General features: G+C 40.8%; 1 protein-coding gene and 1 pseudogene across 1 annotated transcript in view; both read left to right on the top strand.

Annotated features, from left to right (window-relative positions):
* LOC128919911 (gustatory and odorant receptor 22-like) overlaps positions 1–24,384 on the top strand; it is a 297,874-nt gene that overhangs the window by 105,561 nt on the left and 167,929 nt on the right. The window lies entirely within an intron of this gene.
* On the top strand, positions 17,906–19,106 carry LOC128919910 (uncharacterized; annotated as a pseudogene).

Here is a 24,384-nt window from a genome sequence, read left to right as displayed (position 1 = left end):
ACGTGCGGGATGGGATAGATACCGAGAGCTGAAGAGAGAAGCGAGACGCATCTGCAGACAAAAAAAGAAAGAGGCCGAAATGCGTGAGTACGAAGAGCTTGAGAAGCTGGCAGACAGAGGTAATGCTCGAAAATTTTATGAAAAAATGAAGCGACTTAACGAAGGTTTCAAGACCGGAGCATCCTCATGTAGAGACCAAGGTGGTAATCTGGTAACCGATGTCCAGGGCATACTGGGATTATGGAGGGAACACTTCTCCGACCTGCTGAATGGCAGTGAGAGTACAACACCAGGAGATGGCGAACCCGATCCCCTAATCGGTGACGATGGAACAGATATTCCATTACCCGACCATGAAGAAATTCGAATAGCAATTACCCGCTTGAAGAACAACAAAGCAGCGGGGGCCGATAGATTACCGGCAGAACTATTCAAATACGGCGGCGAAGAACTGATAAAATGCATGCATCAGCTTCTTTGCAGAATATGGTCGGAAGAAAGCATGCCTGACGATTGGAATCTCAGTGTGCTCTGCCCAATCCATAAAAAGGGAGATCCCACAATCTGCGCCAATTACCGTGGGATCAGCCTCCTAAATATCGCATACAAGGTTCTATTGAGCGTACTGTGTGAAAGACTAAAGCCCACCGTCAACAAACTGATTGGACCTTATCAGTGTGGCTTTAGACCTGGAAAATCGACAACTGACCAGATATTCACCATGCGCCAAATTTTGGAGAATACCCGTGAAAAGAGGATCGACACACAGCACCTTTTTGTCGATTTTAAAGCTGCTTTCGACAGCACGAAAAGGAGCTGCCTTTACGCGGCGATGTCAAAATTTGGTATCCCCGCAAAACTAATACGGCTGTGTAAATTGACGTTGAGCAACACCAAAAGCTCCGTCATGATTGGAAAGGACCTCTCCGAGCCGTTCGATACCAAACGAGGTTTCAGACAAGGTGACTCACTATCGTGCGACTTCTTTAACATGATGCTGGAAAAAATTATAAGAGCTGCAGAGCTAAACCGAGAAGGTACAATCTTCTACAAGAGTGTACAGCTCCTAGCGTACGCCGATGATATTGATATCATCGGAAGCAACAACCGCGCCGTTTGTTCTGCTTTTCCCGCATGGATAAGGAGGCGAAGTGAATGGGTCTGGAGGTGAATGAGGACAAGACGAAATATCTCCTGTCATCAAGCAAACAGTCGGCGCATTCGCGTCTTGGCTCCCACGTCACTGTTGACAGTCACAACTTCAAGGTCGTAGATAATTTCGTATACCTGTGAACCAGCATCAACAACACGAACAATGTCAGCCTCGAAATCCAGCGTAGAATAACTCTTGCCATCAGGTGCTACATTGGACTGAGTAGGCAATTGAACAGTAAAGTCCTCTCTCGACGAACCAAAATCAAACTCTACAAGTCGCTTATCATTCCCGTCCTGCTCTACGGTGCAGAAGCTTGGACGATGTCAACATCAGATGAGACGACACTAGGCGTTTTCGAGAGGAAAATTTTGCGCAAGATTTATGGTCCTCAGAACATTGGCAACGGCGAATACCGCAGACGATGGAACGATGAGCTGTACGAGTTATACGACGACATTGACATAGTTCAGCGAATAAAAAGACAGCGGCTACGCTGGCTAGGTCATGTTGTCCGAATGGACGAAAATACTCCAGCACTGAAAGTGTTCGATGCAGTACCCGCCGAAGGAAGCCGAGGAAGGGGAAGGCCTCCACTCCGTTGGAGGGACCAGGTGGAGAGCGACCTGGTTAAACTTGGGATCTCCAACTGGCGCCGAACTGCGAAGAAGAGAGAGAGGTGGCGCACTATCGTCGATTCGGCTATAACCGGCTAAACGATTGCAACGCCAATCACATACATACAAGTTATAAAATTTATATACTTACCTAAATAATCTAACACTAACACTAATCTATTATTTACCTTAATACTTACCTTAACATAATCTAGTACAATGTTTAACGAAAGATAATTATACTTACATTACCACTAGTTTAAGCCGTTAGTTTAAGATTTAGGCTAAGCGATTCATATAACGGAATAAAGAACCTCTTCTAATTGAACCGTAGAAGCGAACGCACATGAATGTTTCTTTTAATCGGAATATCATTTTTTCGTTACAGGCAATTAGGCTTCTTAATTATTCGCGCATCCCAAAGTAAAAGTTTTTTCGCATCTCAAAAACGCTTGAGATTTTTATATCTTTACTTAATAAACTATATAAATGTGTTGCTAAGTGCATAACTCAAGAACAGCTGAACCAATTTCACATATTATTTTTTTAGAATATTTCATGAAGTACACATGTACAAAGATGGTTCTCACAGAGAAAAATTAAAAAAATGCATGAAAAAGTCTAAATTCCACACTTTTCTAATCTCCCATACCAATAATAAAATAAATTGCTGTTCGTTAGTCTCGCAAAAGGTCGAGAACGGCCAAACCGATCTGCCTAATTTTAGTCTTGAAATATTCGGGGACGGCCAAGAAAGGTTTAGAAAGCAAAAAAAGATAATAATAACAAACCACAAACTGGCATTGTTTCCAATGGATGTTGAAGGAATCTGATTTTGTCAAGGTGACCGGTGTTGCGTCAAGCGACATATACATATATATTTTATAAGCCTAAAACTAAATAAAAAAATAAAGAAAAAAATGAATTGTAAAGAAATATTAAATAATTGAATTTATATGCATTAAGTTAAGTAAGTTGCCCGCTTATGCGGTTGTGCGTAGGGCTTGGGACCCACCACATAAAAACACCCCCCAATGAAAAATCTACGAAAGCCTCGAATGAGACACCCCCCTTTTGATGACGACCCCTGCAAACGTTTTAAGGACAATGATATAAGGGCATGCACCTGGAATGTCCGCACCCTTAATTGGGAAGGTGCCTCTGCCCAGCTGGTTGATGTCCTCATACGACTCAAGGCTGACATCACCGCCATCCAAGAAGTGCGATGGACGGGACAAGGACGGAAGGAGGTGGGTCCTTGTGACATCTACTACAGCGGCCATATAAAGGAGCGCAAATTTGGTGTTGGATTTGTGGTGGGAGAGAGACTCCGTCGCAGAGTCCTGGCATTCACCCCGGCGGATGAACGTCTTGCCACAATCCGCATCAAAGCGAGGTTCTTCAACATATCGCTGATTTGCGCCCACGCCCCAACGGAAGAGAAGGACGATGTGACCAAAGATGCTTTCTATGAGCGCCTAGAACGCACCTATGAGCGCTGCCCCCGCCACGATGTAAAAGTCGTGCTTGGCGATTTTAACGCCAGGGTGGGTAAAGAAGGTGTCTTTGGCACAACAGTCGGAAAATTCAGCCTCCATGACGAAACATCGCCAAACGGCCTGAGGCTGATCGACTTCGCTGGGGCCCGAAATATGGTCGTCTGTAGTACCAGATTCCAGCATAAGAAAATACATCAAGGTACTTGGCTGTCTCCTGATCGAAACACGCGGAACCAAATCGATCACGTTGTGATAGACGGAAGACATGTCTCCTGTGTTTTAGACGTGCGTACGCTCGAGGACCAAATATAGACTCGGACCACTATCTGGTCGCAGCGAAGATACGCACCCGCCTCTGTGCAGCAAAGAACGCCCGTCAACAAACACAAGGAAGGTTCGACGTCGAAAAGCTGCAATCGCAACAGACAGCCACGAAATACTCTACTCGACTTGCACTCCTGCTCTCTGAGAGCACTCATCAGCATCTCGGTATAAGGGAACTGTGGAACGGCATCTCAAACTCACTGCGTACCGCTGCAGCCGAAACAATTGGTTTTCGGCAACGACAAAAAACAAGCTGGTACGATGAGGAGTGCCGTCTCGCAGCGGAGAGAAAACAGACTGCCTACCTCGCAACGTTGCAAACGACCACAACACGTGCGGGATGGGATAGATACCGAGAGCTGAAGAGAGAAGCGAGACGCATCTGCAGACAAAAAAAGAAAGAGGCCGAAATGCGTGAGTACGAAGAGCTTGAGAAGCTGGCAGACAGAGGTAATGCTCGAAAATTTTATGAAAAAATGAAGCGACTTAACGAAGGTTTCAAGACCGGAGCATCCTCATGTAGAGACCAAGGTGGTAATCTGGTAACCGATGTCCAGGGCATACTGGGATTATGGAGGGAACACTTCTCCGACCTGCTGAATGGCAGTGAGAGTACAACACCAGGAGATGGCGAACCCGATCCCCTAATCGGTGACGATGGAACAGATATTCCATTACCCGACCATGAAGAAATTCGAATAGCAATTACCCGCTTGAAGAACAACAAAGCAGCGGGGGCCGATAGATTACCGGCAGAACTATTCAAATACGGCGGCGAAGAACTGATAAAATGCATGCATCAGCTTCTTTGCAGAATATGGTCGGAAGAAAGCATGCCTGACGATTGGAATCTCAGTGTGCTCTGCCCAATCCATAAAAAGGGAGATCCCACAATCTGCGCCAATTACCGTGGGATCAGCCTCCTAAATATCGCATACAAGGTTCTATTGAGCGTACTGTGTGAAAGACTAAAGCCCACCGTCAACAAACTGATTGGACCTTATCAGTGTGGCTTTAGACCTGGAAAATCGACAACTGACCAGATATTCACCATGCGCCAAATTTTGGAGAATACCCGTGAAAAGAGGATCGACACACAGCACCTTTTTGTCGATTTTAAAGCTGCTTTCGACAGCACGAAAAGGAGCTGCCTTTACGCGGCGATGTCAAAATTTGGTATCCCCGCAAAACTAATACGGCTGTGTAAATTGACGTTGAGCAACACCAAAAGCTCCGTCATGATTGGAAAGGACCTCTCCGAGCCGTTCGATACCAAACGAGGTTTCAGACAAGGTGACTCACTATAGTGCGACTTCTTTAACCTGATGCTGGAAAAAATTATAAGAGCTGCAGAGGTAAACCGAGAAGGTACAATCTTCTACAAGAGTGTACAGCTCCTAGCGTACGCCGATGATATTGATATCATCGGAAGCAACAACCGCGCCGTTTGTTCTGCTTTTCCCGCATGGATAAGGAGGCGAAGTGAATGGGTCTGGAGGTGAATGAGGACAAGACGAAATATCTCCTGTCATCAAGCAAACAGTCGGCGCATTCGCGTCTTGGCTCCCACGTCACTGTTGACAGTCACAACTTCGAGGTCGTAGATAATTTCGTATACCTGTGAACCAGCATCAACAACACGAACAATGTCAGCCTCGAAATCCAGCGTAGAATAACTCTTGCCATCAGGTGCTACATTGGACTGAGTAGGCAATTGAACAGTAAAGTCCTCTCTCGACGAACCAAAATCAAACTCTACAAGTCGCTTATCATTCCCGTCCTGCTCTACGGTGCAGAAGCTTGGACGATGTCAACATCAGATGAGACGACACTAGGCGTTTTCGAGAGGAAAATTTTGCGCAAGATTTATGGTCCTCAGAACATTGGCAACGGCGAATACCGCAGACGATGGAACGATGAGCTGTACGAGTTATACGACGACATTGACATAGTTCAGCGAATAAAAAGACAGCGGCTACGCTGGCTAGGTCATGTTGTCCGAATGGACGAAAATACTCCAGCACTGAAAGTGTTCGATGCAGTACCCGCCGAAGGAAGCCGAGGAAGGGGAAGGCCTCCACTCCGTTGGAGGGACCAGGTGGAGAGCGACCTGGTTAAACTTGGGATCTCCAACTGGCGCCGAACTGCGAAGAAGAGAGAGAGGTGGCGCACTATCGTCGATTCGGCTATAACCGGCTAAACGATTGCAACGCCAATCACATACATACAAGTTATAAAATTTATATACTTACCTAAATAATCTAACACTAACACTAATCTATTATTTACCTTAATACTTACCTTAACATAATCTAGTACAATGTTTAACGAAAGATAATTATACTTACATTACCACTAGTTTAAGCCGTTAGTTTAAGATTTAGGCTAAGCGATTCATATAACGGAATAAAGAACCTCTTCTAATTGAACCGTAGAAGCGAACGCACATGAATGTTTCTTTTAATCGGAATATCATTTTTTCGTTACAGGCAATTAGGCTTCTTAATTATTCGCGCATCCCAAAGTAAAAGTTTTTTCGCATCTCAAAAACGCTTGAGATTTTTATATCTTTACTTAATAAACTATATAAATGTGTTGCTAAGTGCATAACTCAAGAACAGCTGAACCAATTTCACATATTATTTTTTTAGAATATTTCATGAAGTACACATGTACAAAGATGGTTCTCACAGAGAAAAATTAAAAAAATGCATGAAAAAGTCTAAATTCCACACTTTTCTAATCTCCCATACCAATAATAAAATAAATTGCTGTTCGTTAGTCTCGCAAAAGGTCGAGAACGGCCAAACCGATCTGCCTAATTTTAGTCTTGAAATATTCGGGGACGGCCAAGAAAGGTTTAGAAAGCAAAAAAAGATAATAATAAGAGAAGTATAGTTAATTTGACAACAAAAATATAAAAAAACAAAACAAACCGAAAGGGGTTGCACTCCGGGAGTGCAGACAGAAGTGAAAACTTGAACTTATGGCGCGTTGGGCACTTTTTTGGGTGAGAATTTTTAGGTGCCCTCGCAACATGAGAAATTGTACATAAAAAATCAAGTTTATCAAAGCAATGTGGGCACTTTTTGAATGGACATGAAGTATAATAATATAGAAACTATATTCGAAGGCAGTGGTTTTATTTAAATGATTAAATATTCTTCTTCTTCTTGACTGGCGTAGACACCGCTTACGCGGTTATAGCCGAGTCCAAAACAGCGCGCCACGTATCCCTCCTTCTGGCAGTTTGGCGCCAATTGGCTATACCAAGCGAAGCCAGGTCCCACTCCACCTGGTCCTTCCATCGGAGTGGAGGTATCCCTCTTCCTCGGCTTCCTCCAGTGGATACTGCATCGAATACTTTCAGAGCTGGAGCACTTTCATCCATTCGAACAACATGACCTAGCCAGCGTAGCCGCTGTCTTTTTATTCCCTGGACTATGTATATGTCGTCGAATGACACATACAGCTCATCGTTCCATCGTCTGCGGTAATCGCCATTGCCAATGTTTAAGGGACCATAAATCTTCCGCAAAACCTTTCTCTCGAAAACTCCTAGTGCTGTCTCATCGGATGTTGACATCGTCCTTGCTTCTGCACCGTAAAGTAGGACGGGAATGATGAGAGGCTTGTAGAGTTTGGTTTTTGTTCGTCGAGAGAGGACTTTACTTTTCAATTGCCTACTTAATCCATAGTAGCACCTGTTGGCAAGAGTGATTCTGCGTTGGATTTCCAGGCTGACATTGTTATTGCTGTTACTGCTGGTTCCCAGGTAGACGAAACTATCTACAACCTCAAAGTTATGACTGTCAACAGTGACGTGGGAGCCAAGACGCGAATGCTCTGACTGTTTGTTTGGTCAGGCAGGAGATATTTCGTCTTGCCTTGGGAGGATGGAGTCATATGTAGAAGTTCACGTAAGTGAGGAAAGTTTCTGACTGTCATTCACTTGGGAGTGGCCAGGAACGATTCTTTTACATGTGGCTCAAGCAGCTCACGACTTCCGGTCTTAGACCAAGTATCCTCTGGGTAGCCAACAGACATCCGTTTGGAGGCGAGCTAAAGTGAGAAGGCGAAACCCGCTTATGCGGTTGTGCGTAGGGTTTGGGACCCACCACATAAAAACACCCCCCAATGAAAAGAAAATTAAATATTAGTAAATAGTAAACACAAAATATATCAATTCTCATCAATAATTTCAACAACTCTTATCAGCATTTTCATCATTATTATCACGATTTTCATCAAATTCTAAAACTGAAACAATAGGTCTATGGTAACTAAAGTATGAAATTAACAATTTTGATTTAAATCTATTTATATATCTTGTGAATACTGCATCAGTAGTAGTTTTGTATCTTGTTGTGCTAAGATTGCGATCATTGGACATCGTTAAATCAATTTCTTTATATAAAAATTCAATTAATGATTGATTTTTGACATCTGCAAAGTTTATGTTGAAATCACCACTCAAAATCATAGGATAATGATCAAATCTTCTATTTTCATCATAAATATTGCGGAAGCAGCTTTAGAATAAATTAATAAATTTGAATACACGAACTCTCGTATTGCTTGTAAAGACTGTTTTGGTGAAATATAAACGGCAGCCATTATTATTGTTTGTCCATTAGAATGACATTGGGAAATACATATATCACCAATATTCGTAACATTAGTGTAAACATACTTGTATATCTCGCATGCACTTCCATGTGATCTGTAGAAAATCTGGCATCGTATAATCGGACCGATGATAAATAGCCACCCCACCTGCTGGACGATTGTCTCTTTTGAAACTTGCTATAAAGTTGAAATTTGGAATGTCAATGGTTTCTTCATTATTAACATGAGTTTCTGATAATATCAACACACTCATTCTCAACAAGAGAATCAACTGATAGGTCATGTACATGTCGTCGTAAGCTTTGACAATTGAATGAAAAAATATCTTTTTTTTTGTAGAAATTAAATCAATAAATGTCAAATGAAATATTTAAATAAATAAATTTTCCATTTAATATTCATTTATAAAATAATATAAAAAACTCTCAATCTTGTCTGTCGCGAGGGCACGAATGAATTCCCATGCAAAGACTGCGTATAGTATACATATATTATAAGAATACACGCGGTGTATATCAGCGAACTGCAATTATTCCATTTTTGAGTCATTGGTTGAGTAACATAAAAAATAGTATTAGTGCATATAAGTCAAAACTCATCAAACACTAATATCCACTAAAACACATTTATGCACAGCAAACAAAGCGAGAGTATGAATAATGAGTAAGTTTCTCTTGAGACGTTTCGTTGAAGTGCTCAATTGCCTCATAAGACAATAATTCAGCTAAGCTAAACCAAAATGAGCCATACCACCAAAAAACACCAAGAGTATAGCTGAGTGAATAAAGTGACACGAATATGATCAAAGTAAAACTGACGAAGTCTGTGCCGCCGCTAGGCAAATTTGGCCTGTGGGAATTGACTAACGATGTGTTTCGTTGTTCGTTGATAATGTGTATTACATTTAATGTTTTAAGTTATTAATGACAGTGAAGTTAGTACTTTTAGGTTCTAATATATTTCTCTTAATATTAATATATTGAAAATGAATAAAGACGCACGAAAATGCATTTTCAATGAAATAATGAAAAATTTAATGTGACAAAATTCTCACTTTGTATCTTAACTTTCGTGCTCTGCTACGAAGTCACAATTCCACTCGTTCCAATCAGTGTACCGAACTGATTCAAGTTTATTTTCATCGTGACCAATGAATAAGTGAGTAAAATCAAATTGTTACTATACACTCGTTTGAGTCATAAATTGACGGCACATATAAGTGTAGAAATTGAGTTTTTTTTTGGTGTCGTGGAAATGAGTCTTAGACATTTTTTATATTAGTATTAGTACTCATTTGTTTGGCTCATGAGTTAGTGCACTAATTTCATTAGTACTCAATCAATGAAATGGCGATGACGAACTAATCGCATCTTTAAAATCATCTAATTTGTGGCGACACATAAAGAATCGCCAATTAAAACTAACATACGATTGAAGAAGCAATTGAAAATGGTAGGGTCGCAGTTGACACCTCGATAGATTAATAATATTTACAACGGATTGACAGTTTGAAAACCCTAATATTAAGCATATGGGAGATAGTCGAAGTTATGATCCGATTGAATTAATTTATGCCACGAAGACTTATTATTAAAAAAATCTTCCCTCAGAATTTTCGATATATGGGATATGCTGATATATGCAAAGTTCTGTTCAGATATCTTTACTAGTGCTTACTTTATATATTGTAAAGTAAACGATTCAGATCGACTTCAAAGTTCTAGTATATGGGAATTAGGCGTGGTTGTGAACCGATGTGGCCTATTTACATAACATATCGTTAAGATGCTACGAGAATATTACGAACCGAATTTCATTGAAATTGGTGGCCCATTTAAAATGAAATTTGAGATTTATGGGGTTTTTCCTTACTGAATTAAAGCACTTTTAGTTGTTTTTATCATAACCATTGTATGGGAGGTGGTCGTGGTTTTAATGCAATTTCCTTCATTTTTGGACTGTATAAAGAAGTGCCTGAAGAAAACGACTCTTGAGAGTTTCGTTGATGAAGCTTTCGTAGTTAGTTAGTAGAGATATGTACAAACAACTTAGTAGGGGGCGGGGTCACGACCATTTTCCTAGAACACTTACATCCAAATATGCCCTTTCCTAGTGCGATTATTTGTACCACATTTTATATCTTTATTTATGGGACTTTATCTGTTTTTGGTTTTCGACAATTTGTGGACGACAACAAATTCGTCAACAAGATTGTTGGCGATGCCAATGACATTTTAAAACAACTTTTATGTCATATTATTAGCAAAGCTAACTGGAATTAAAATTTAGTACAAAAACGTGTTTTCATTGTTGTTGTTATAATTATTTCAACTCTGTTTAATAATATGATAAAAAATAGGTACATATTCGTTTAAATGCACCCTGACAAGGAAGTCGGATTTGGATTGCTTTGTAATATAAATAATTAGTATCTTTAAGGTCAGTCGTGAGTAATTTTGCTTTCTACTCTCGAAACAAAGTTGCTAAGAGAGAATACTAGTTCTGTTCCCATAACGGTTGTTTGTAACACCTAAAACTAAAAGCGTTAGATATAGTGTCAAATATGTAGGATAGCCCATTCAAACAAACGCATTTAGTTTAAACTTTATAATTTGTTAATATATTTAATTATTTAAAACAACGTTCATGTACAAATTAAAATATGAGAAGTCCGTCGGCTTGACCGTCCTATATGTATGGTGACTGTTTAACGACTGTCCTCTTGTCCTGTCTGTTAAGTTGGTCGTGCCCTAACAGTGTTGCCTCTTGCCATAGGTCAGTGTTGCCTTTTGTAAGTGTGGTGAGTATGCGAACGTATTAGTAGATGTGGTCCCAACGTATTGTCCTGTCATCGTTTCCCACAATCGGCCATCCTGCACTTTCATTCGACCCGAATGAAGGATCAAATTTATTCATGAATTCACGGTAGTAGTACGTCCGGGTCCTTGGTGATCTCCAACTTTCACAACTTCGTATCTGCCATGCTTCAACTGCTTAATGAGCTTATACGGTCCAGTGGCATTTTAGCCACTCGCATTTCTAATACAGTTAGTATCGTAAACGGCAATATTTTTGTACCACTTTCGTGGCATAATTTCGATATCATGGGTATCACAATTTTGTGTATTCGCTCAACCTGTCTGTTCCCCCTTGGAACACCCGTGGCAATTATTAGTGCTGAATACCTTCTTTCTCACAATATTCTTTGAAAAGAGTATACGTAAATTCGGAGCCTGTGTCGCTGATTATGCACTTTGGATTTCCAAATACCGACAATTGCTTTCTAAGTCTGCCAACTACTGCGTCTGCTCCCGTGTTTTTTGTTGGATAAAGCCAAACAAATTTGGAAAATGCGTCGACAACCACAAGTAAATAATTATAAAATTTTTTCGACATTTCCATGTCTATGTCTAGGGTGTTCTTACTGGAGAAATGACCTTGTTTATGTGCAATTTTTATCACTTCCTCCTCCATGAGTGAAGGTACTACAATCAACTCTTTGGTGGGGTCCTGGTGTAATATACCGTATTTCATATAGTAATTCTCGTATTCGTCCTTTTCTAAAATCTTCCGCATAGCTTTAACCCAATTGTCCTCTTCTTGAGCTTGCTTTAACCGGTGTCGCAATGAGTCTTCCATAAATATGCCTCCTGCCTACTCAACGCGTCTTCGTGCCTCATTTTAGTGCCACTTCGATGTTGTATTTCATAATTAAAATCTTGCAAATAAATTGCCCAGCGCGAAATTCTCAAAGGTACGTCTCGTTTCTTCATTGTCATAGCAAACGCATTACAATCGGTTACTATTCGGAATATAATACCTATTAAATATATACACCATTTCTTGACTGCTTCGATGATGGCCAAGACTTCAAGTTCGTACGAATGGTAAAATTCCTCACACGGTTTCGTCATCCGACTCATATACTGGACTGGATGAAAATTCTGATCATCTCTATTCCTCTGCAATGGTACTGCCCCATATCCGAATTTCGATGCGTCTGTATGCACCTCGGTTACTGCTCGCGGATTATATAACATTAAAACAGGCAAATTGATTAGTGCCAATTTTAGTTGCTGAAATTATGTAAATTGCTCGTCTCCTAGCTCATATCATACGTCTTGTTTCAACATTTCTGACAATGGTATCGCAATCGTTGCGTAACCTTCGATGAATCACCTAAAGTACGAGGTCCAAGGAATCGTTGCATAGCTTTTTTATCACGTGGCGGCGGGAACAGTTTGATGGAGTTCGTCTTCGCCTCAGCTGGTTTTATGCAACTATTCTGGATGATGTAACCCAGAAACTCAACTTCCCTCCCAAGAAACTGACACTTCTTTTTCTTGACTGTCGTAGAAACCGCTTACGCGGTTATAGCCGAGTACACAACAGCGCGCTACGCATCTCTCCTTTTGGCAGTTTGGCGCCAATTGGTAATACAAAGTGAAGACAGGTCCTTCTCCACCTGGTCCTTCCATCGGAGTGGAGGTCTCCCTCTTCCTCGGCTTCCACCAGCGGCTACTGCAGCGAAAACTTTCAGAGCTGGGGCACTTTCGTCCATTCGAACAATATGACCCAGCCAGAGTAGCCGCTGTCTTTTTATTTCCTGGACTATGTATATGTCGTCGAACAACACATACAGCTCATCATCCCATCTTCTGCTGTATTCGCCGTTGCCAATGTTTAAGGGACCATAAATCTTCCGCAAAACCTTTCTCTCGAAAACCCCTAGGATGTTGACACCGTCCACGCTTCTGCACAATAAAGTTGGACGGGAATGATGAGGGACTTGTAAAGTTTAATTTTTGTTCGTCGAGAGAGAACTTTACTATTCAATTGCCTACTCAGTCCATAGTAGTACCTGTTGGCAAGAATGATTCTGCGAGGCTGCAATTGTTGGAGTTGTTGATACTGGTTCCCATGTATACAAAATTATGTACGACTTCGAAGTTATGACTGTCAACAGCGACGTGGGACCCAAGACGCGAATGCGCCGACTGTTTGCTTGATGACAGGAGATATTTCGTCTTGTCCTCATTCACCTCCAGACCCATTCGCTTCGCCTCCTTATCGGCGTACGCCAGCAGCTGTACACTCTTATAGAAGATTGTACCTTCTCTATTTAGCTCTGCAGCTCGTATAATTTTTTCCAGCATCAAGTTAAAGAAGTCACACGATAGCGAGTCACCTTGTCTGAAACCTCGTTTGGCTCGAACGGCTCGGAGAGGTCCTTCCCGATCCTGACTGAGCTTTTGGTGTTGCTCAACGTCAGCTTACACAGCCGTATTAGTTTTGCGGGGATACAAAATTGGTGTGTGTCGATCCTCTTTTCACGGGTCTTCTCCAAGATTTGGCGCATGGTGAATAACTGGTCAGTTGTTGATTTTCCAGGTCTAAAGCCACACTGATAAGATCCAATCAGTTTGTTGACGGTGGGCTTTAGTCTTTCACACAGTACGCTCGATAGAACCTTATAATCGATGTTAAGGAGGCTTATCCCACGATAGTTGGCGCAGATTGTGGGGTCTCCCTTTTTGTGGATTGGGCAGAGTACACTGAGATTCCAATCGTCGGGCATGCTTTCTTTCGACCATATTCTGCAAAGAAGCTGATGCATGCACCTTATCAGCTCTTCGCCGCCGTATTTGAATAGCTCGGCCGGCAATCCATCGGCCCCGCCGCCTTGTTGTTCTTCAAACGGGTAATTGCTATTCTAATTTCTTCACGGTCGGGCAATGGAACATCTGTTCCATCGTCGTCGATTGGGGAATCGGGTTCACCATCTCCTGGTGTTGTACTTTCACTTTCCATTCAGCAGGCTGGAGAAGTGTTCCCTCCGCAAACACAGTATACTCTTGTCATCAACAACCAGATCACCTCTGGGGGTCAGGAGTGTGCCCCGGTCTTGAAACCTTAAGTTAGTAGCCGGATCTTTTCGTAAAATTTTCGAGCATTACCCCTGTCGGCCAGCTTGTCAAGCTCTTCATACTCACGCATTTCGGTATCTTTCTTTTTTTGTCTGCAAATGTGTCTCGCTTCCCGCTTCAGCTCTCGATATCCTCATCATACCAGCTGTTTTTTTGACTTTTCCGAAAGCCAATGGTTTCGGTTGCAGCTGTACGTAAGGAGTTTGATATGCCGTCCCACAGCTCACTTATACCGAGATGCTGATGAGTGCTCTCAGAGAGCAGGAGTGTAAGTCGAGTAGAAAATAGTTCGGCTGTCGGTTGTGGTTGCAGCTTCTCGATGTCGAACCTTCCTTGTGTTTGTTGACGTGTGCGCTTTTCTACACAGAGGCGGGTGCGTATCTTAGCTGCTCCAAGATAGTGGTCCGAGTCGATGTTGGGACCACGAAGCGTACGCACATCAAAAACACTGGAGACATGTCGTCCATCTATCACAACATGATCGATCTGGTTGCGAGTGAATTGATCCGGGGGCTTGATGGATTTTCTTATGCTGGAATCTAGAATTACGCCTCGTCGATCAGCCTCAGACCGTTTGGCGATGTTTCGTCATGGAGGCTGAATTTTCCGACTGTTGTGCCAAAGACACCTTCTTTACCCACCTTGGCGTTAAAATCGCAAAGCACGATTTTGCATCGTGGCGGGGGCAGCGCTCATAGGTACGTTCTAGGCGTTCATAGAAGGTATCTTTGATCACTTCGTCCTTCTCTTTCGTCGGGGCGTGGGCGCAAATCAGCGATATGTGGAAGAATCTCGCTTTGATGCGGATTGTGGCTAGACGTTCATCCACCGGAGTGAATGTCAGGACTCGACGACGGAGTCTCTCTCCCACACCGAATTTGCGCTCCTTTATATGGCCGCTGTAGTAGATGTCACAAGGACCCAGCGTCTTCCGTCCTTGTCCCGTCCATCGCACTTTTTGGATTGCGGTGATGTCAGCCTTTACTCTTACGAGGACATCAACCAGCTAGGCAGAGGCACCTTCCCAATTCGACATTCCAGGTGCATGCCCTTAAATCATAGTCCTTTATACGTTTGCTGTGGTCGTCATCAAAAGGGGGGTGTCTCATCCGAGGCTGTTGCTTCTTATTCATTGGTTATTCCTTTTTATGTGGTGGGTCCCAAACCCTTCGCACAGCCGCATAAGCGGGATTCGCCTTCTCACTTTAGCTTGCTTCCAGACGGATGTCTGTTGGCTACCCAGAGGATACTTGATCTAAGACCGGAAGTCATGAGCTGAGTGAGCCACATGCAAAAGAATCGTTCCTGGCCACTCCTCACTTACGTGAACTTCTACATATGACTCCATCCTCCTGACACTTGCTCCAGTTAATTCGCAATCAACTAGCTGCGGCTGTTTTCAGCACAGCTTCTATGTTCTGGATGCCCTCGAGTTCATCTTGGGATGAAATTATAAGGTTATCCATGTACGCACGATCACGATTCCGTATCTTATTAAATATATGATTACGGGTAGAATGAATCTCGCAAACACTGCTGGTGAATTACAAAGTCCAAATTGTACACAGAAAAGCTCATATTGTCATGTACCGGTAACAAATGACGTATATTTTGTGGATTCGGCACTTACGGGCAAATGCAAAACTCATTTACCAAATCAAGTGTCGTATATATTTGGGCACCTTACAAACACTCGACTATTTCATCCATCAATTGCATCGGGAAATTGCCCCTTAGTATTTTCGCATTCAGTCTCCTATAATCGCAACATATCATCTTTTCACCGTTCTTATTAGGTACCATACAATTGGTGATGCATTTTCCGATGTGCTGCGTTTAATCACTCCTACTTCCACCCATCGTCCAACTTGTTCATCAACCCAAAACTACCGGCTCTTCGTCTTTCATAACAATTTTCATCTCCACAGGTAACTTCACGTTCTTCGTTCTTCGTTGGTCGATACTCGGTTATTAACTTATCTATCGTCTCCGCCTGTGTATGACTGAGATGCTGCAGATCGATATGTGATGCTACATTTATATCAGAAGCCAAAAATATGTCTCCAAATTCGCCCATCAATTCACCAATACGGTTCTCATCATGTTCCATACTGTTCTCCTTCACAGCCGCTCCTCGTACATCCCCATTTTCGTACAATGATGCTAATGCCTCGCCACGCTTCATGTTATCAGCCCCCTGGGCTCGCTTATTAGTAGCTGACTCTGCAACCACGTGCTCTATAGCGCTTACAATGTACTTTTCCATTGCACCACTCGACCATCTTCTGTCGGTTGCCTGCTGTACTTCCTTTATCTGCTTCGCCCCTTTTTTGCAAAATTTAACTTCATTCTCAGTCACAATTAAATCTACTTGTTTCAGGATATCATTCATAACACAACATAATAACTTAAATCACGCTCGTTAGCGACGTGGAACTTAACATACAGGGGTAGGTTGTCTATATCCATTGATATTGTAAAACGACCGACGTCCAATTCCAAGCCAATTCGCTGTTGTCAATGCCCATTAGCCGAATTAGACCCATATCGGAACCTGTATCAATTAACGCAGACATCGTTTGATGCATCCTATTAGGTCCCGTAAAAATCAAATATTTGAATAATAAATTGCTTTTCCTATTTATCTTCCTCATTGTATTCATGCTACCCCTTTCATGCTTGTTGACTTTGACGAAGGTTTTACATTCGGATGCTTTATGTCCTTCTCTTTCCGCAAATTCTTAAAAATGTTACAAAATGAATATGGTTACAAAGTTTATTAAAATTATTTTGAATAATAATATTTGTAAAATGAATGTACTTACAAAATTTATTAAATTGTATAAAATTGTATTAGAAAAATTAATATAAAATTATAAGGCCTTACATTATTCGTCTCAACTGTACTTGCTTGAATTGTTTTACAGTTGTCCTCTTTTGGTTACTGCTATTGTACACCAATCAGATTTGGGTCGGCTTTAGTATACCGTCCCACGATTTCGGGGTTAAAATGGATATGGGCGGATAGAGGAGGATCTCCAGATCACGAATATATATAACTATTGCCGCCGCAAACTTATAGTTTAAAAATAAGATTTAAAATTAATAATTTTTAACTCGTTATTTCTCACTGTATATTGAATTTTCCACATATATTTTGCACTTTAAATATATTTACACTTCACACATTTGTTTATAAATATTTATTTTTAACTAATTATATTAAAATATGCTGTAAATAAACATTTTACTTTTTGCACAATTTTGTTTATTTTTACAATAAAAAAGGGTTGCATTCTGACACAAAATAGGTGTTACCATATCACATATTTTGTAAACGAATTATAAGAATCACAATAATGAAAAAGAAAGACCAGGGTTATTTTTTTTTGAAGCGCGGCCGAAGGCCGCCTCTGCAGAAAGTAGTTCTACGCGGAAGAACTTGTTATTCCACCTCTTTGATAATCCCCGGTGTTGGCTCGACCAGGATAATTTTTTTGAAGAAAAGTAGTTTTAACCAAAAAAGTATTATTGTCATAAAGGGTATATCTCTCTCTCTCTTTATTAATTCATTTTCTTTAACGGAAAATGGTTACAGTTACTTTGAAAAAAAAAATACCGTTTCTTTTTTTCGGTTGTGCTAATAATTTCGTATTTGGTAATTCAAAGTGAACTATGGAAAGTGAAAGCAAGTGATTGTGATTTATTTATTAAAATTTGTTTTCTATTAATTTTTGGAAAAAATGAACGCAAATTCAGCAGGTATTTTGTTATAGATTTAAAATTATTAAAATTATTAAAGAATTTTCTATAGATTTCGAAGAGCAATCCACCAGCCGATGTGTTAGGAGGACTAACGTACTCACTGCGGCTGAAATTCGAAATATGTGGAATATCGGCAGGATTATTGAAACATTTAATACAAAAGAAAAATGTATTTCTTTTGCCGAAAGCGAGGGATTAATTCCCACGAGGAAATTGTGCCGGACACATAAGCAGCCAATGGTGGTGTCAAACGCCAGCGATACCGCAGTAGGCACATTCCGGTGCCGGAAAGGAGCGTGTCGCAACCGTTCTGCCATTTCCAGGGCTGGCTAAACCTGGTTTGACAATGCCAAAATCCCGCTACCACAAATTTTTTATTTAATGTATGCGTATGCATCACATTGGTCGCATGAAGAGGTGCGAAAAAATAGGTTCACCAGGGAGCCAGTTTTATCCAGCGCTACCATTTGCGATTGGTTCAATTACTGTCGTGAGGCGGTAGTTATACACCAAATAGACCAGCAGGTAGCGGTGGGTAAAATTGGCGGCCCTGGTAAAGTTGTACAGATTGACGAGAGTAAATTTGGAAAAAGAAAATATAACAAAGGTAATAATGTATATATATTTGTTTATATTAATACTTATATTTTCCCCTCTTTTTAGGTAGAAGAGTAGAAGGCCACTTGGGTATGGTGGAAGATGGAAGTGACGATCTCCGTCTGGAAGTTTGTCCGGAGAATGTCCGATCCGCGAAGGTGCTCATACCGTTAATACGGAAACAAGTGGCCCAGGGTACAACAATACACACAGATTGTTGGAAGGCGTATGAGCACCGACGCGTTAACCACAGTGACCCGGACAATCCTTTTGTGGCAAAGGATGGAACCCACACCCAAAGGATAGAATCCCAGTGGCGCGTAATAAAGAGATTTTTTGTGCGATACAATTACAACAACCCCGAAAACTTTACCGATTTCATTATGGAGTATACATGGAGGAAAAATATTGCTAACAACCATGATGATCCATTTTTAAAGTTGCTTGAAACAATAAAATACACTTATAAATTTTGAAACCTTGGTATTTTTTTGTAGTTAGAATGTTTACTTAATAACTATTTATTGGGTATTTGTTTTCTTCATTTTGGGCATTTTATTCATTTTGATTATTTTTAATCGATGCATGTGGCAACACTTATGTTCTGTCATCTTGCAACTGTTTTGTGCGCTTTTCTACACAGAGGCGGGTGCGTATCTTAGCTGCTCCAAGATAGTGGTCCGAGTCGATGTTGGGACCACGAAGCGTACGCACATCAAAAACACTGGAGACATGTCGTCCATCTATCACAACATGATCGATCTGGTTGCGAGTGAATTGATCCGGGGGCTTGATGGATTTTCTTATGCTGGAATCTAGAATTACGCCTCGTCGATCAGCCTCAGACCGTTTGGCGATGTTTCGTCATGGAGGCTGAATTTTCCGACTGTTGTGCCAAAGACACCTTCTTTACCCACCCTGGCGTTAAAATCGCAAAGCACGATTTTGCATCGTGGCGGGGGCAGCGCTCATAGGTACGTTCTAGGCGTTCATAGAAGGTATCTTTGATCACTTCGTCCTTCTCTTTCGTCGGGGCGTGGGCGCAAATCAGCGATATGTGGAAGAATCTCGCTTTGATGCGGATTGTGGCTAGACGTTCATCCACCGGAGTGAATGTCAGGACTCGACGACGGAGTCTCTCTCCCACACCGAATTTGCGCTCCTTTATATGGCCGCTGTAGTAGATGTCACAAGGACCCAGCGTCTTCCGTCCTTGTCCCGTCCATCGCACTTTTTGGATTGCGGTGATGTCAGCCTTTACTCTTACGAGGACATCAACCAGCTAGGCAGAGGCACCTTCCCAATTCGACATTCCAGGTGCATGCCCTTAAATCATAGTCCTTTATACGTTTGCTGTGGTCGTCATCAAAAGGGGGGTGTCTCATCCGAGGCTGTTGCTTCTTATTCATTGGTTATTCCTTTTTATGTGGTGGGTCCCAAACCCTTCGCACAGCCGCATAAGCGGGATTCGCCTTCTCACTTTAGCTTGCTTCCAGACGGATGTCTGTTGGCTACCCAGAGGATACTTGATCTAAGACCGGAAGTCATGAGCTGAGTGAGCCACATGCAAAAGAATCGTTCCTGGCCACTCCTCACTTACGTGAACTTCTACATATGACTCCATCCTCCTGACACTTGCTCCAGTTAATTCGCAATCAACTAGCTGCGGCTGTTTTCAGCACAGCTTCTATGTTCTGGATGCCCTCGAGTTCATCTTGGGATGAAATTATAAGGTTATCCATGTACGCACGATCACGATTCCGTATCTTATTAAATATATGATTACGGGTAGAATGAATCTCGCAAACACTGCTGGTGAATTACAAAGTCCAAATTGTACACAGAAAAGCTCATATTGTCATGTACCGGTAACAAATGACGTATATTTTGTGGATTCGGCACTTACGGGCAAATGCAAAACTCATTTACCAAATCAAGTGTCGTATATATTTGGGCACCTTACAAACACTCGACTATTTCATCCATCAATTGCATCGGGAAATTGCCCCTTAGTATTTTCGCATTCAGTCTCCTATAATCGCAACATATCATCTTTTCACCGTTCTTATTAGGTACCATACAATTGGTGATGCATTTTCCGATGTGCTGCGTTTAATCACTCCTACTTCCACCCATCGTCCAACTTGTTCATCAACCCAAAACTACCGGCTCTTCGTCTTTCATAACAATTTTCATCTCCACAGGTAACTTCACGTTCTTCGTTCTTCGTTGGTCGATACTCGGTTATTAACTTATCTATCGTCTCCGCCTGTGTATGACTGAGATGCTGCAGATCGATATGTGATGCTACATTTATATCAGAAGCCAAAAATATGTCTCCAAATTCGCCCATCAATTCACCAATACGGTTCTCATCATGTTCCATACTGTTCTCCTTCACAGCCGCTCCTCGTACATCCCCATTTTCGTACAATGATGCTAATGCCTCGCCACGCTTCATGTTATCAGCCCCCTGGGCTCGCTTATTAGTAGCTGACTCTGCAACCACGTGCTCTATAGCGCTTACAATGTACTTTTCCATTGCACCACTCGACCATCTTCTGTCGGTTGCCTGCTGTACTTCCTTTATCTGCTTCGCCCCTTTTTTGCAAAATTTAACTTCATTCTCAGTCACAATTAAATCTACTTGTTTCAGGATATCATTCATAACACAACATAATAACTTAAATCACGCTCGTTAGCGACGTGGAACTTAACATACAGGGGTAGGTTGTCTATATCCATTGATATTGTAAAACGACCGACGTCCAATTCCAAGCCAATTCGCTGTTGTCAATGCCCATTAGCCGAATTAGACCCATATCGGAACCTGTATCAATTAACGCAGACATCGTTTGATGCATCCTATTAGGTCCCGTAAAAATCAAATATTTGAATAATAAATTGCTTTTCCTATTTATCTTCCTCATTGTATTCATGCTACCCCTTTCATGCTTGTTGACTTTGACGAAGGTTTTACATTCGGATGCTTTATGTCCTTCTCTTTCCGCAAATTCTTAAAAATGTTACAAAATGAATATGGTTACAAAGTTTATTAAAATTATTTTGAATAATAATATTTGTAAAATGAATGTACTTACAAAATTTATTAAATTGTATAAAATTGTATTAGAAAAATTAATATAAAATTATAAGGCCTTACATTATTCGTCTCAACTGTACTTGCTTGAATTGTTTTACAGTTGTCCTCTTTTGGTTACTGCTATTGTACACCAATCAGATTTGGGTCGGCTTTAGTATACCGTCCCACGATTTCGGGGTTAAAATGGATATGGGCGGATAGAGGAGGATCTCCAGATCACGAATATATATAACTATTGCCGCCGCAAACTTATAGTTTAAAAATAAGATTTAAAATTAATAATTTTTAACTCGTTATTTCTCACTGTATATTGAATTTTCCACATATATTTTGCACTTTAAATATATTTACACTTCACACATTTGTTTATAAATATTTATTTTTAACTAATTATATTAAAATATGCTGTAAATAAACATTTTACTTTTTGCACAATTTTGTTTATTTTTACAATAAAAAAGGGTTGCATTCTGACACAAAATAGGTGTTACCATATCACATATTTTGTAAACGAATTATAAGAATCACAATAATGAAAAAGAAAGACCAGGGTTATTTTTTTTGAAGCGCGGCCGAAGGCCGCCTCTGCAGAAAGTAGTTCTACGCGGAAGAACTTGTTATTCCACCTCTTTGATAATCCCCGGTGTTGGCTCGACCAGGATAATTTTTTTGAAGAAAAGTAGTTTTAACCAAAAAAGTATTATTGTCATAAAGGGTATATCTCTCTCTCTCTTTATTAATTCATTTTCTTTAACGGAAAATGGTTACAGTTACTTTGAAAAAAAAAATACCGTTTCTTTTTTTCGGTTGTGCTAATAATTTCGTATTTGGTAATTCAAAGTGAACTATGGAAAGTGAAAGCAAGTGATTGTGATTTATTTATTAAAATTTGTTTTCTATTAATTTTTGGAAAAAATGAACGCAAATTCAGCAGGTATTTTGTTATAGATTTAAAATTATTAAAATTATTAAAGAATTTTCTATAGATTTCGAAGAGCAATCCACCAGCCGATGTGTTAGGAGGACTAACGTACTCACTGCGGCTGAAATTCGAAATATGTGGAATATCGGCAGGATTATTGAAACATTTAATACAAAAGAAAAATGTATTTCTTTTGCCGAAAGCGAGGGATTAATTCCCACGAGGAAATTGTGCCGGACACATAAGCAGCCAATGGTGGTGTCAAACGCCAGCGATACCGCAGTAGGCACATTCCGGTGCCGGAAAGGAGCGTGTCGCAACCGTTCTGCCATTTCCAGGGCTGGCTAAACCTGGTTTGACAATGCCAAAATCCCGCTACCACAAATTTTTTATTTAATGTATGCGTATGCATCACATTGGTCGCATGAAGAGGTGCGAAAAAATAGGTTCACCAGGGAGCCAGTTTTATCCAGCGCTACCATTTGCGATTGGTTCAATTACTGTCGTGAGGCGGTAGTTATACACCAAATAGACCAGCAGGTAGCGGTGGGTAAAATTGGCGGCCCTGGTAAAGTTGTACAGATTGACGAGAGTAAATTTGGAAAAAGAAAATATAACAAAGGTAATAATGTATATATATTTGTTTATATTAATACTTATATTTTCCCCTCTTTTTAGGTAGAAGAGTAGAAGGCCACTTGGGTATGGTGGAAGATGGAAGTGACGATCTCCGTCTGGAAGTTTGTCCGGAGAATGTCCGATCCGCGAAGGTGCTCATACCGTTAATACGGAAACATGTGGCCCAGGGTACAACAATACACACAGATTGTTGGAAGGCGTATGAGCACCGACGCGTTAACCACAGTGACCCGGACAATCCTTTTGTGGCAAAGGATGGAACCCACACCCAAAGGATAGAATCCCAGTGGCGCGTAATAAAGAGATTTTTTGTGCGATACAATTACAACAACCCCGAAAACTTTACCGATTTCATTATGGAGTATACATGGAGGAAAAATATTGCTAACAACCATGATGATCCATTTTTAAAGTTGCTTGAAACAATAAAATACACTTATAAATTTTGAAACCTTGGTATTTTTTTGTAGTTAGAATGTTTACTTAATAACTATTTATTGGGTATTCGTTTTCTTCATTTTGGGCATTTTATTCATTTTGATTATTTTTAATCGATGCATGTGGCAACACTTATGTTCTGTCATCTTGCAACTGTTTTGTTATTTTACAAATAAACAGAATTCTGCATAAAATTAAATGTTTATTTACAGCAAATTTTGATATAATTTGTTAAAAATAAATATGTAGAAACAAATTAATGAAGTGTAAATATATTTAAAGTGCAAAATATATGTGAACAATTCAATATACAGTGAGAAATAACGTGTTGAAAATTGTTAATTTTAAATCTTAAATTGCAAATAACTCAGAAACTATAAGCTTGCGGCGGCTATAATTATATATATTCGTGATCTGGAGATCCTCCTCTATCCGCCCATATCTATTTTAACCCCGAAATTGTGGGAACCGTCAGTATACTTTAGTATACCGATACTAAAGTTTTCCCTCAGATTTTACCCACTTGTACTGTATTTGTTCACTTCTCTGCTACCATACCGCTACCAACGCTTTGCTGCTGCCTTCCCTGCTACGAACGCCTTGCTGCTGCCTTCTCTGCTTCTACACCGCTACAATCGTTTTGTTGTTGCCTTCTCTGCCGCTACACTACGAACGACTTGTTGCTGCCTTCACTGCTTCTACACCGCTACGAATGCCTTGTTGCTACCTTGATGGTCTCGTACAAAAAATTTACGCTGCTTCTAATCACTG

This window comes from Zeugodacus cucurbitae, chromosome 2 (assembly GCF_028554725.1).
Source record: "Zeugodacus cucurbitae isolate PBARC_wt_2022May chromosome 2, idZeuCucr1.2, whole genome shotgun sequence".
Lineage (NCBI taxonomy): Eukaryota > Metazoa > Arthropoda > Insecta > Diptera > Tephritidae > Zeugodacus > Zeugodacus cucurbitae.
The sequence above is the reverse complement of the archived record's forward strand: the minus strand, read 5'-3'. Positions and strand labels throughout refer to the sequence as shown.